Below are 13,930 nucleotides of genomic sequence, written 5' to 3'. Positions count from 1 at the left end.
TAAGGAAACTGAGGTAGGATAAGTGTGGGTTCTCTCGGTGGAACGACTTAATGGCTTCTTTTTTTGTAGATCTCTTTTTAAATTTCCATCTTTATTTCCATGGAGTCTCTGGAGACTTAAGACTTTGGTTTCTTTCTACCTTTAAGGTTGCTTACGCTCCCTCTAGGATTTTACCTCCTTTTTCCTTAGTTTTCTAACTCATGACTTTGAGAAAACGGGTCCCAGGTGACAAAATCAGTCGCTGAACGTCTACGTTATGCTCTGCTGCAAACTAATGTCAGGAATCCATTAAACAAGGCTCTGTCCGTGGGCATCTCCCGTACGGACGTTTGTTTCCCCTGGCCAATCTCAGCGGGCTCCTTTCGGCATGTGGTTTCGGCCTATTCGCTCCATGGATTGGGGATATCTACAGAGTTTTCAGCTTAAACCTTAAGGAAACTGAGGTAGGATAAGTGTGGTTTCTCTCGGTGCAACGACTTAATGTAGATATCCCCAATCCATGGAGCGAATAGGCCGAAACCACATGACGAAAGGAGCCCTTTGAGATTGGCCAGGGGAAACAAACGTCCGTACGGGAGATGCCCACGGACAGAGCCTTATTTAATGGATTCCTGACATTAGTTTGCAGCAGAGCATAACGTAGACGTGGTATATGCTGTGCTGCAAACTAATGTCAGGAATCCATTGGATAAGGCTCTGGCCGTGGGCATCTCCCGTACTGACGTTTGTTTCCCCTGGCCAATCTCAGCGGGCTCCTTTCGGCATGTGGTTTCGGCCTAATCGCTCTATGGATTGGGGATATCTACAGAGTTTTTCAGCTTAAACCTTAAGGAAACTGAGGTAGGATAAGTGTGGGTTCTCTCTGTGCAACGACTTAATGTCTTCTTTTTTTGTAGATCTCTTTTCAAAATTCCATCTTTATTTCCATGGAGTCTCTGGAGACTCTGGAGACTTAAGACTTTGGATTCCTTTTTCCTGAGTTTTCTTTGGTGCACAAAGTAAACAATTGCCTCCCCGTCGGGGAATCGAACCCCGGTCTCCCGCGTGACAGGCGGGGATACTCACCACTATACTAATGAGGAATGGGTATGGTGTTTGCCATCACGGTAACCTGCTTAAATGAAGACAGCAGCAATTTCCACCCACCAGATCTAGGCAGTAGGGAGAAAAAGGAGTTTGAGACTGGTACGGTCAAAAAAGAGGAGACGGACTGGCCTGTACAGGGATTGAACCCGTGATCTTGGCGTTATTAGCACCACGCTCTAACCAGCTGAGCTAACCGGCCATGTTGCGCATGTCGGCTGCCCCGGCCGACACCAGTGGGGATCTCACATGTGTCCCAGTCCTTAGAATAGGTACTGATAGCAGTGTGGAGAAAGGGAAGGGTGTCTCTTTCTCTGTCCTTGTCAGAGGCGACATCACAAGTGCTAGGGCTGACTGTGAACTGGGAACTGTATTTGAAACTGTATTTTGTGCTTAAGCAAGGAAGAGAAAGACTACAGACCCCAACGTGATTTGAACACGCAACTTGCTGATCTGGAATCAGACGCGCTAACGTTGCACCACAAGGTCAATTAGCACTGTGAGCTCTCACATTGATTCAGGACCCTTAATTTCATATGCTAGAAAGACATTTCCATGGGCAGCTTTTTTCCATGGACAGCTTATTGCTCCAACAAAAACATTTCCAAGAAACAACCAACCTCTAAAAGTGACCTTTTTAGCCTTCTTTCATTTCTCCCCCTAAACTGAGGCTATCGGCAACTGCCTATCTGATAGTCCTGTCTCGCTCTTGAGAAACATTTCAGAAAGAAGACTAAGACAGAAGTAGGAAACTTAGGAAAGCTTATGTTCTTAAAAAATTTACATGAAGGCCTGTGATTCTCTTCTTGAAGAAGGACTGAGAACTGGTTAAAATTAGCACGGAATCTTCGGATCTGGAGTCAGACAAGCAACCGTTGCGCCACGAGGTCAACTGTCACTGTGAGCTCTCAGTGACTAAGACAAAAGTAGGAAACTTAGGAAAGCTTATGTTTGTAAAAAATTTACATGAAGGCCAGTGATACCCTTCTTGAAGAAGGACTGAGAACTGGTTAAAATAAGCAGGTTAAGAGCAATGTTTCTGTGCTTAAGCAAGGAGGAAAAGGACTCCTGACCCTGACGTGATTTGAACACGCAACCTTTTGATCTGGAATCAGACGCGCTACCGTTATGCCACGAGGTCAACTGGCACAGTGAGCTCTCACATTGATTCAGGACACTTGATTCCATATCCTAGAAAGACATTTCCATGGACAGCTTTTTTCCATGGACAGCTTATTGTTTCAATAAAAACATTTCCAAGAAACAACCAACCTCTAAAAGTTACCTTTTCAGCCTTCTTTCATTTCTCCCCCTAAACTGAGGCTATCGGCAACTGCCTATCTGATAGTCCTGTCTCGCTCTTGAGAAACATTTCAGAAAGAAGACTAAGACAGAAGTAGGAAACTTAGGAAAGCTTATGTGCGTAAACAAATCACATTAAGGCCAGTGATACCCTTCTTGAAGAAGGACTGAGGACTGGTTAAAATTAGCAGGTTAAAGGGGGAGATTTATCAAAGGATTTAGACTGTTTTTTCCTGTCTAAATTTGTCGCACAGAAAGACGCAGTCTAAATATGTGCGACTTTTCTTCGACTTTTGCTGTAGAGGATTTTTAGAACATGATGCATGCAAGTCTATTTTAGACGGAAATGCATTGGAAAATGCATTGGTGCTGAATTTATCAAGTGCGACTATTGTGCGACAAGTCGCATCTGCCCAAAATACGCTGAAATGTCAGACCATGTTGGAGCAGGTCTAAATGCAATTTAAGCTGTAGACCCTGAAGTCTGAGCACAGAATTTATCAAGGGCTGTGGGACCTTTGATAAATTAGGAGCACAATAGACAGGAGACTACCACATATGCTGGTCTATAAGCATGCCCAGAATAGACTAGATTAGTAAATGTCCCCCAAAGTTTCTGTGCTTAAGCAAGCAGGAAAAGGACTCCAGACCCTTGACAAGATTTGAACACGCAACCTTCTGAGCTGGAGTCAGACTCGCTACCTTTGCGCCACAAGATAAACTGGCACTGTGAGCTCTCACATTGATTCAGGACCCTTGATTCCATATCCTAGAAAGACATTTCCATGGACAGCTTATTGCTCCAATAAAAACATTTCCAAGAAACAACCAACCTCTAAAAGTGACCTTTTTAGCCGTCTTTCATTTGTCCCCTAAACTTAGACTATCGGCAACTGCCTATCTGATAGTCCTGCCTTGTTTTTGAGAAACATTTGAGAAAGAAGACTAAGACAGAAGTAGGAAACTTAGGAAAGTTTTTGTACGTATACAAGGATGTAAACGACTACTCACCAGGACGTAATTAAACACGCAACCTTCTGATATGGAGTCAGATGCGCTACCGTGCTTAAGCAAGGAGGAAAAGGACTCCTGACCCCTACATGACTTGAACACACAACCTTCTAAACTGGAGTCAGACACACTGCCATTGCACCAAGTGTTCAACTTGACCTGTGAGCTTTCACATTGATTCAGGACCCTTGAATCTATATCCTAGAAAGACATTTCCATGGACAGCTTTTTTCTATGGACAGCTTATTGTTCCAATAAAAACATTTCCAAGAAACAACCAACCTCTAAAAGTGACCTTTTTAACCTTCTTTCATTTCTTTCCCTAAACTGAGGCTATCGGCAACTGCCTATCTGATAGTTCTGTCTTGAGAAACATTTCAGAAAGAAGACAAACACAGAAGTAGGAAACTTAGGAAAGTTATGTTCGTAAAAAATTGACATAAAGGCCAGTGATAACCTTCTTGAAGAAGGACTGAGAACTGGTTAAAATTAGCAGATTAAGAGCAATGTTTTCATGCTTAAGCAAGGAGGAAAAGGACTTTTGACCCTGATGTGATTTGAACACACAACCTTCTGATCTGGAGTCAGACGCGCCACCGTTGCGCCATGACATCATCTTGCTCATTGTGCTCTCACATTGATTTAAGACTCTTAATTCCATATCCTAGAAAGACATTTCCATGAGTGCTCTGGATTCCTTTGAGGCATGAGTTTTCATCCAAGTTTTCAACTAATTGCACCTTGGGGCGACAGAACGCAAAGGTATGGAAGTAGCATTTATTGAATTGAAAAGCTCACATCTGGAAGAAGGTTAAATAATTTTAATACAGTACTGAGTTATGATAGGAAAGTAAAGAAAGGCCCCACCAAGATTTGACTTTAGATCGCTGGATTCAGAGTCCAGAGGGCTATCCATTACACCATGGAACCATTAACTACTTCCACCTGCCACACTAAAACTTTTAATACTTCCTCCAGATGTATTAAGCACTGACCCTTAAAGGACATTACCATGGAGCTGTAGGTGTAAGTCATTCCTCGTTAGTATTGTGATAGGCGTCCCCATCTGTCAAGCGGAAAACCGGGGTATGGTTCCCAGACGGGGTGGCTATGCTTATTTCGCCCCTTACTTAGGTCTGTGTCCTCAGGTAGGGTCGAAAAGAAGGAGTTGTGTGTTGTAGTGTGTCCGAGCGGTCTAAGCCGCTGGATTTAGGCTCCAGTCTCTTCGGAGGCATGGGTTTGAATCCCACCGCTGCTATTAAGCCCCTTTTGCTGTTTCCAGAGTGATTACGATTACACCTTTGATCCCTAGCGCTGAGCTAAAGCGATCAATTCTCTCTCCAGAACTATTAAACGCTGACCCTTTCAGGACATTACCATGGAGCAGCAGGCATACGTTTTTCCTCGTTAGTATAGTGGTGAGTATTCCTGCCTGTCATGCAGGTGACCAGGCTCCAATTTCCTGATGGGGAAGTTATGCTTGTTTTGCCCTTTACTTAGGTCTGTGTCCCCAGGTAGGGTCAGAAAGCAGCAACCCTGTGTGGTAGCATGGCCGAGCAGTCTAAGGTGCTGGATTAAGGCTCCAGTCTCTTCGGGGGGCGTGGGTTTGAATGTTGCTGTTGAGTGCCTTTTGCTTTTACTTGCTCTTTCAGCTCACGTTACATGCCCAGAATATGGATTGGTTGAAGCATGTACCTGCCGCCAGCTAACTAATCAGTGGCCAGCTTACGTCTTAACCAGTGGCATTGATGGGGTATTCCGCCCCCCGTGGACTGGTTAGGACCAGTGGAAATTTATTGACAACCTAATAAAACAAAGAAACAGACCCTCCCACCCCCCCCCCTATAAGAAGGGGAAAGGAACTCCACCCACTTGTGTTTTTTTCTGTCCTCCGGACAGGGTTGGACTGGTAGTGGGGTCCTGTGCAGAGCTTAGCTCCAGGCCCCCCTTCATATTTTGACAGCCTGGGGCTTGCGATTTTTTTTCCTCTAGCCCCTATTTTTCTTTCTACCTTGCCGGTCTATTTTCAGGTTCTAGCGGCGCTCTTGCAGCGCCGCATTTCTTTGTGTCGGCGTGCCCATCTCTCCAGTGTGGCTGCGATCTGCTGCTGCCGCCGTGTCACCCTCCCCTGGTCGCATTCTCTCGCGCGTTATTTCGTGGAGGGGGCGGGTCGGAGGTGGCGTCTGACGTCACCTCTGTGTCTAAGATAGGATTCCCCCTTCCTGTGCGTGCTCTCTGCGCCCTGCTCATGGAGGGGGCGGGTCGGAGGTGGCGTCTGACGTCACCTCCGGTCCTTTGTTTCTTACCTTAATTTTAAGGTTTTGCCCTTAAATATTTGATGTTTTTTAAGTGGGAGTTTTAACCCCTTCATGGCTTCTGAGGCTAGTAAGCCTCTTTTATTATTTCTTCTTGTTATGAGAAATTTATATTGAATCCTCCCACATTTAGTGCATGGGCTCTATATAAACCCGTTCAGTAGGTCCAGGCGGCCTCCTGGAGCGGTAGTGCTTGCTTGTTTTGCAACAGCCTACTTCTATCTAGAGAATTGGTATTAAGCCTTGCGGCTTCTTAGCTTGCTACCTGCGATTTCTTTTGCTGCTTTTTTGTGTCGATTGAGCTTTTTGGCACTCTTACTCCTCCGCCTCGGCATCCGCCTCTGTGGCGATAGCCTCTTCTGAGGTGGCTAATTTTCTGAGAAACAGGTTTTCTCAGATTCAGTCTGACCTAGACCAGGGGGTCCTCCTCTAAGCACACCTTGTGTGCCATGACATATGAGCCTGGCATTCTTTTCGGGACTGAGCTCGACCGCAATAAGGAGGGACTGTCCGATTGGAAGGGAAAATCCCTTCCTCAGCAGTCCTTTCGTGGTCGAGGCAAAAGGTATGGAGCCAGATCTGGCTCCCAAACCAGACCCCAAATAGATTGTGGGTCCCAAAAGCAAAGGGGCGGTAAACTCCCCAGGGGTTCCAAGGGTGGAAGATCCTCGGTGCCCTTACTACGGGCCTTCTCGAGGCTCTTGGATTCCAGCCAGTGCTCTATTCATTCTATCCCCACTTCCCTTCCCGTCTCTTGCTGTAGGTGGTCGTCTCCACCATTTCTTAGAAGCTTGGAGGACTCATATCCAGGATCCCTGGGTCCTCCGAATTATTTTGGAAGGGTAAAATTGGATCTGGAGGATACTCCTCCAGACAAATTTGTAAGAACCAGACTTCTTCCTTCCAGCAAACAAAAGATTTTGGAAGTCTATATTCTGTAATATCTCCAGAAGGGTGTCTTGGAGAAAGTTCCCTCTCAAGACCAAGGGGCGGGCATCTATTCTCCAGTGTTTCTGGTTCCCAAAGCCACTGGAGATTTGAGGATGATCATAGATAGAGATGAGCGAACTTACAGTAAATTCGATTTGTCACAAACTTCTCGGCAGTTGATGACTTATCCTGCATAAATAAGTTCAGCTTTCAGGTGCTCCGGTGGGCTGAAAAAGGTGGATACAGTCCTAGGAAAGAGTCTCCTAGGACTGTATCCACCTTTTCCAGCCCACGGGAGCACCTGAAAGCTGAACTAATTTATGCAGGATAAATCATCAACTGCAGAGCCGAAAAGTTCGTGACGAATAGAATTTACTGCAAGTTCGCTAATCTCTAATCATAGACTTAAGGTTCTTCAACCAGTCTATCAGACGGAAGAGTTTCCAAATGGAAACCATTCAGTCAGTTATCAATCTTCTTATGCCAGGAGGCTTCCTGGCAACCTTGGACCTCAAGGATGCTTATCTTCATATCCCCATCCATCCTGGGTCCAGAAGTTTCTTAAGGATCGCTGTGCAAATTCAGGGAGTTCTAAGACACTATCAGTTTGTCGCCCTCCCATTTGGGATCTCTTCGGCACCTCATACCTTTACCAAGGTAGTAGTTTCTGTGGTAGCCGCCCTAAAACTTCAGGGACTGTGTATAGTCCCTTACCTAGACTACTGGCTTCTCAAAGCCTCCTCCCAATCGATCCTTTCCCAACGCATTCAAACTGCTGTGTCCTTTCTCCATCAATTAGGCTGGATAATCAATTGGAACAAATCCAATCTCCAACCAGCCACATCTGTGAGATTCCTGGGTTTTATGATAGATTCCGTAGCAATGACTATTCATCTAACTCCCAAAAGGAAGCTACGGGTACAGGACACAGCCCAATCTCTCTTAGTTCCCAAGTGGGTAACTCTCCGCTATCTAATGAAAATGTAGGGACTAATGTCTGCAACCACGGAAGTGGTAGCCTGGGCTTTGTGGCACCTACGTCCGCTCCAGTCGGAAGTACTAGCCAAGTGGGATCACAGTCCAAGGGGACTAAATTCCGTGCACTCCCTGTCTCCTCAAGTCCGGTCCTCTCTACGTTGGTGGGCTCACCTCCAGAATGGAAAATCTCTGATCCAACCTGTTTGGATCATACTTACCACAAACACTTTCTTGTAGGTTGGGGAGCGCATCTTCTGGACATGACGGTCCAAGGGACTTGGTCCCCTCAGGAGAGGTTATTATCCTCGAATCTCCTAGAGATCCGGGCCATCAGACTAGCCCTCCTTCACTTTGCTCCTCACATTCAGGGCAAGGCTGTGAGAGTCCAGTCAGACAGCATGACGGCTGTCCTTTAATTCAACAAACAGGGAGGCACAAAGTCACAAAGTCTCCTGAGAGAGATAGGTGTGATTCTGGATTGGGCAGAATTGAACCTCACCCACTTATCGGCCGTTCATATCCGGGGTACTCACAATGTAATAGCAGATTTCTTGAGCAGAGGCCTTCCAACCGGAGAGTGGTCTCTCCATCCAGACATCTTTTATCAGATCACGCTCAGGTGGGGCATGCCAGAGATCGATCTCATGGCAACGAGGTTCAACGCCAAGGTGGACAGATTCTGTTCCCTCTACAGAGAGGACAATCCCTTGGCGGTAGATGCTCTGTCAATCCCTTGGAGGTTCAGGCTGGCCTAAATCTTCCCTCCTATTTCCTTGATCCTGAGGGTATTGATGAAAATCAGGCAGGACCAAGCCTCTGTGATAGCCATCATTCCATATTGGCCCAAAGAGCTTGGTTCACCCAACTCATTCAGATGAGTCAGGGTCAATTTTGGAGGCTTCCCCCAGAGCAAGCAATAGTGTCAGGGGACACTCACAGCTGCTCGAACATACAAATGTTCAACCTGACAGCCTGGAGGTTGATCCGTCCCTTCCAGGAGTAGAGGGGCTCTCAGGGTCGGTCTTGAGAACATTGTCGCACTCCATATCTGAGGCTACAACTAGATGTTATGGAAGAGTATGGAGCACATTCTCATCCTGGTGTCGGCTACGCCAACTGTCTCCAAAGGATCCTACCATTCCTGCTATTCTGCAATTCCTGCAAGATGGATTAGACAAAGGACCATCTCCTTCCACCCTACGAGTGCAAGTTTCAGCTATCTCGGCTTTCCTCAATAAGTCTCTTTCTCAAGACCCCCTAATTAGAAGGTTCCTGAAAGGAGCCTCTAGAATTAAACCTACTATAATTCGACCCCTCGCTGCTTGGGATTTATCGGTCGTGCTCAGGGGGTTATCATCTCCCCCCTTTGAGCCTTTAGAGGAGGTGGATTTAAAATTCCTTACACTCAAGGTTACATTTTTGTTGGCCATCACTTCTGCAAAACGAGTCAGTGAACTCCAGGCTTTTTCCGCCTTTGAGCCTTATATTCAGTTCCTCTCGGATAGGGTTCTTCTTAAGTTTTTGCCCACTTTTATTCCCAAAGTGCCAACCAGGTTATTTCTCTTCCTCTGATAGCTCTGCTCCACTCCTCAGAAGATACTAGAGGCCTTCGCACCCTCGACCTGTCGAGATGTCTCAGGATCTACCTGGATCGATCCAAGGAATTCCGTAAGGATGAAAACCTTCTAATCCTTTATTCTAGTGCCCGTAAGGGACACAGGGATTCCAAACCAACTATTAGTCACTGAATTAAGGAAGCCATTCAGGAGTCTCATGTTTCCCAGTGTCTGGAGCCCCCTGAATTTGTTAAAGCTCACTCTACTAGAGCAGTAGCTACTTCTTTTGCAGAAAGAAGCTTGATTCCTTTGGAACTCATCTGTAAATCTGCTTCTTGGAGTTCTCACTCCACTTTCATCTCTCATTATAGAGTTGATTCCAGAATAGCTAGCTATTTCTCATTTGGGAGGTCAGTATTATCCTCCGCCAGGCATGAGTGCCCTCCCATGGGGGTATCTACTTGCTAAAACCCCATCTGTGCCACTGGTTAGGATGTAAGGGAATCGTTAATTTCTAACGATAATTTGTTTTCCCTTAGTCCTAACAGTGGCACAACAATCCCTCCCTTACTGACTATTCTTTTCTTCTTCTACTTGTAATTACACAAGGGGGGGGGGGAGTTCCTTTCCCCTACTTATAGGGGGGTTGGGAGGGTCTGTTTCTTTGTTTTATTAGGTTGTCAATAAATTTCCACCGGTCCTAACCAGTCCACGGGGGGCGGAATACCCCATCTGTGCCACTGTTAGGACTAAGGGAAAACAAATTATAGTTAGAAATTAACGATTCCCCGTTTAATGCAGGAGAACCTCTCGTCCCTCTCTCAGTATGGGCGCTGTATTACCACCTGCTAAGATGTTGCGCGGACAATCTGGAATACAATCCTTGAGGAGGGATCCCCAGGGATCAGATGTACTACAAAACTGACCCTTGCTATCTTGCCTTAATGCTTCCCTAGATATGAAACAGAGCAGCATACACCATAATCTGCACCGAGCTGCAAAAGCCAGGGATATTCACAGAGAGGAATTTCATGAAAAATTTGATTCTGATCGAATACAAATTCGCCACGATTCGATTGCACAAATCGATTTATTAAACTCCATTTTCCTGCTTTCTACGCTGTTTTAGACCTAAGATGGTGGCTCCACATGTCAGTACATGGGGCAAGGCACCATGGGAGGGCGGGAAGCTGGTGCGGGAATCAAGGTAGGCGGGCTGACCATGAATCACATGTCAGATGCAGCCTATCAGTGTTCACTGACCCCTGTGATGTAACAGCCCTATATAATCGGCGGCCATCTTCCCTCTGGTCATTTCTTCTATGCACGAGATAGGGAAAGGAAGTGACTGCACGTCTGTGTGCTGATCGCATACAACGGCGTTCTACAGCATCCGACCGCTACGAGTAGCGGTGACATCAGCCTTAGGGAAAGACACAGGGCACAGTGTTTCTGCTGTTCTGACCGAGAACGATTCTAGCAAAACCTTATATTCTTGTTACTCAATATAGCAGGTATAGAGGTGCTGCATAGCAGTCAGCTGCGTCATAGATCTCACAGCTGGTTTACCTGTATGGAGCACCTAATCTCCTCTTTTTTCAGCCCAATTGAGTTTTTTCTGTTGCTCCACAAATCTGATTCTCACAATTGTGTGACAGAGTTCAATTTAGGGTTTAATCCCTGTAAAAAAACAATTCTGTGGTGCTGCCCAGTTGGGTCCTGCTGCTGTTAAGAAATAAGTCATATTAGTGTGGACTTTAGTGCCTTTTTACCATTTTTCACCTGTTAATCTGTCTCTGTGCTAAATTCAGTGCTATACCACACGTTATACACCTGCTGGTGTATGAACGAAAAAAGTTTTTCCTGTGTAGAAATACGTTTAACAGTGCCCTTATCATTGCAAAGGGCCTACATGCAAGCAAATAGCGTACTACCTTTTTTTCTGTCTCTGTGCTAAATTCAATGTTATACCACACGGTATGTCAGGCAGGGAAGTGCCAGGACGTGCACAGAGAAGGGGCAGAGGCCTACATATGTCAGGCAGAGTTGTCAGCAGACTTGGGGCGAGTGGCAGCAGGAGTCGCAGCAATAGGCCTGAGCTCCCGTTAACACCCAGCGGTCGTGTCGTCGACCCATCTCTCCTCGTCAATTGGTTTGCACACTCATCCCCATCATCACAAGCGACATCTGACAACCCCAGTCAAGAGTTGGTGGGTTCCTCAGACCCAACACTCAGTTGGCAGTCCCCGTAATCCCATTGCCTGTGTCCTATGCTGTTCCCTCTCCCAAAGAAGTATCTCATGCTTTGGGTTCAGCTCCACTATTTAGTGAGGACAATGTAATAGAGGACAGTCAGCATCTAATGGGCAGCCAAGAAAGTGAGGAGACATGCGTCGCTTGCTCCGCAAGGCGGCCAAGTAGTGATGCGGAGAGTGACGTGGGAAACGGTGTTGCAATTGTTCAGGGTCCTGAAGCAGACACTGGCCCTCATTTACTATTCTAAACCCGACCTCTTTTGTCGGGTTTTTTTGTCGCATCTTTGTCTGCGCCATGTCGCAGACATCCTGCGCCAGTCTGCGACACGATGAGACATTTTTTCCCGACGGACCCGATGTGGATTCTCCCAAACCCGAAAAAGGGGCGTTACCCAACATTTCTTAGCTTTCCCGCATATTTATTAAGGTTTCCAACCCGAATTAGTTGAATTGTTGTGAATTTTTTCCCGACAGCTCAGAGGAGTTGGAAACCAAAACCAACAAAACCCACTTGCGACAAACAGGATGCGACATAATAATAAATACCAGGGGAAAAAGCAGTCAAGTAAGAAAGTAACATAGACTTACAACCCGATTTTCTTAGTAAATGAGGGCCACTGTTGTGGAACCTGAGGAGGACATCAGTGACGTTCACACATCTTTTGATGATGATTAGAGATGAGCGAACTTTTCAAAAATTCGATTTGGCCGATTCGCCGAATTTTCCCGAAAAGTTTGTTTCAATACGAATTTATTCGTGGTGAATCAATGTTAAAAAAGGCTATTTCTAACCTACATACAGCCTCTATAGGGATATAGAACACTTTGCTGTGTCCAAAAACACATATGGAGTGTGCTGGGGTAGGGAAATAATACTGTTATTCAGAATAGCATGCAGATTACCGGCATCGCTCTTAGAATCACTGCCGCACAGCAGCACAATGACAGAGCCTGGTACTGTCACCAACTTTATTTTTTGATATGTTGTAGTACTTATGTACTACAACATATCTCTAATATACTTTTATTTTTTTTTTTTCATTAAAAGGCTTAATTTACATTTAAAAACCGGCCACTGAAAAAGGACTGATTTTGGAGTGGAAATCAGTCCTTTTTCAGTTAGGCTGCCACTGGCTGGGAGGCCACTCCTCCCGCACATCGCCACCGCCTCGTTGCCGCCGCTGTCCCTGCACGCCCGCTGCCGGACTCTGCAGTAACTGCAAGTGTAATGAGGGAGAGGGGTATGCGGGGCGGGGGGGGGGTAGGAGGGAACGGGCTAGTGACGTAGCGGGGGGGGGGGGGTAACGGGCTAGCAACAAAAAAAAAATATAGGATGGTGGGAGCTACCCTTTTACCTTCTTCCAGATGTGAGCTTTTCAATTCCATAAATGCTGCTTCCATACCTTTGTGTTCTGTCGCCCAAAGGTGTAATTAGTTGAGAACTTGGATGAAAACTCATGCCTCAAAGGAACCCAGAGCACTCACATCCCCCTGGGAGCCATAATGCCAGACATATGGGTTATCCAGGATTAGAAAATAAAGTTAAATTGCCTCTTTCTTCCAGAAACAGTGCCAGCTCTGGCTAGTATAGAGTGGAGTTCCTGATTGGTTAACCTCTCTGTGAATATCCCTGGCTATTGCAGCTCGGTGCAGATTATGGTGTACGCTGCTCTGTGCCTATGTTTCAGATCTAGGGAAGGATTAAGACATGATAGCAAGTAGAGATGAGCGAACTTACAGTAAATTCGATTCGTCACGAACTTCTCGGCTCGGCAGTTGATGACTTTTCCTGCATAAATTAGTTCAGCTTTCAAGTGCTCGGTGGGCTGGAAAAGGTGGATACAGTCCAAGGAATGTATCCACCTTTTCCAGCCCACCGGACCACCTGAAGGCTGAACTAATTTACGCAGGATAAGTCATCAACTGCCAAGCCGAGAAGTTTGCGACAAATCAAATTTACTGTAAGTTCGCTCATCTCTAATAGCAAGGGTCAGTTTTGTAGTTCTTCCTGTTCATCCTATTCATCAAAGAGTACATCTGATCCCTGGGGATCCCTCCTCAACAATTGTATTCCAGATTGTCCGTGCAACATCTTAGCAGGTGGTAATACAGCGCCCATACTGAGAGAGGGACGAGAGGTTCTCCTGCATTAAACGGGGAAGCGCTGATTAGTTAGCTGGCGGCAGGTACCTGCCTCAACCATATTCTGGGCATGTAACGTGAGCTGAAAGCGCAAGTAAAAGCAAAAGCTACTCAATGGCAAGACTCAAACCCACGCCCCCGAAGAGACTGGAGCCTTAATCGAGCACCTTAGACCGCTCGGCAACGCTACCGCATGGGGTTGCTGCTTTCCGACCCTACCTGGGGACACAGACCTAAGTAAAGGGCAAAACAAGCATAGCTTCCCCTTCGGGAAATTGGAGCATGGTCACCTGCATGACAGGCAGGAATACTCACCACTATACTAACGAGGAAAAACGTATGCCTGCTGCTCCATGGT

This window comes from Hyla sarda, unplaced genomic scaffold (assembly GCF_029499605.1).
Source record: "Hyla sarda isolate aHylSar1 unplaced genomic scaffold, aHylSar1.hap1 scaffold_205, whole genome shotgun sequence".
Lineage (NCBI taxonomy): Eukaryota > Metazoa > Chordata > Amphibia > Anura > Hylidae > Hyla > Hyla sarda.
The sequence above is the reverse complement of the archived record's forward strand: the minus strand, read 5'-3'. Positions refer to the sequence as shown.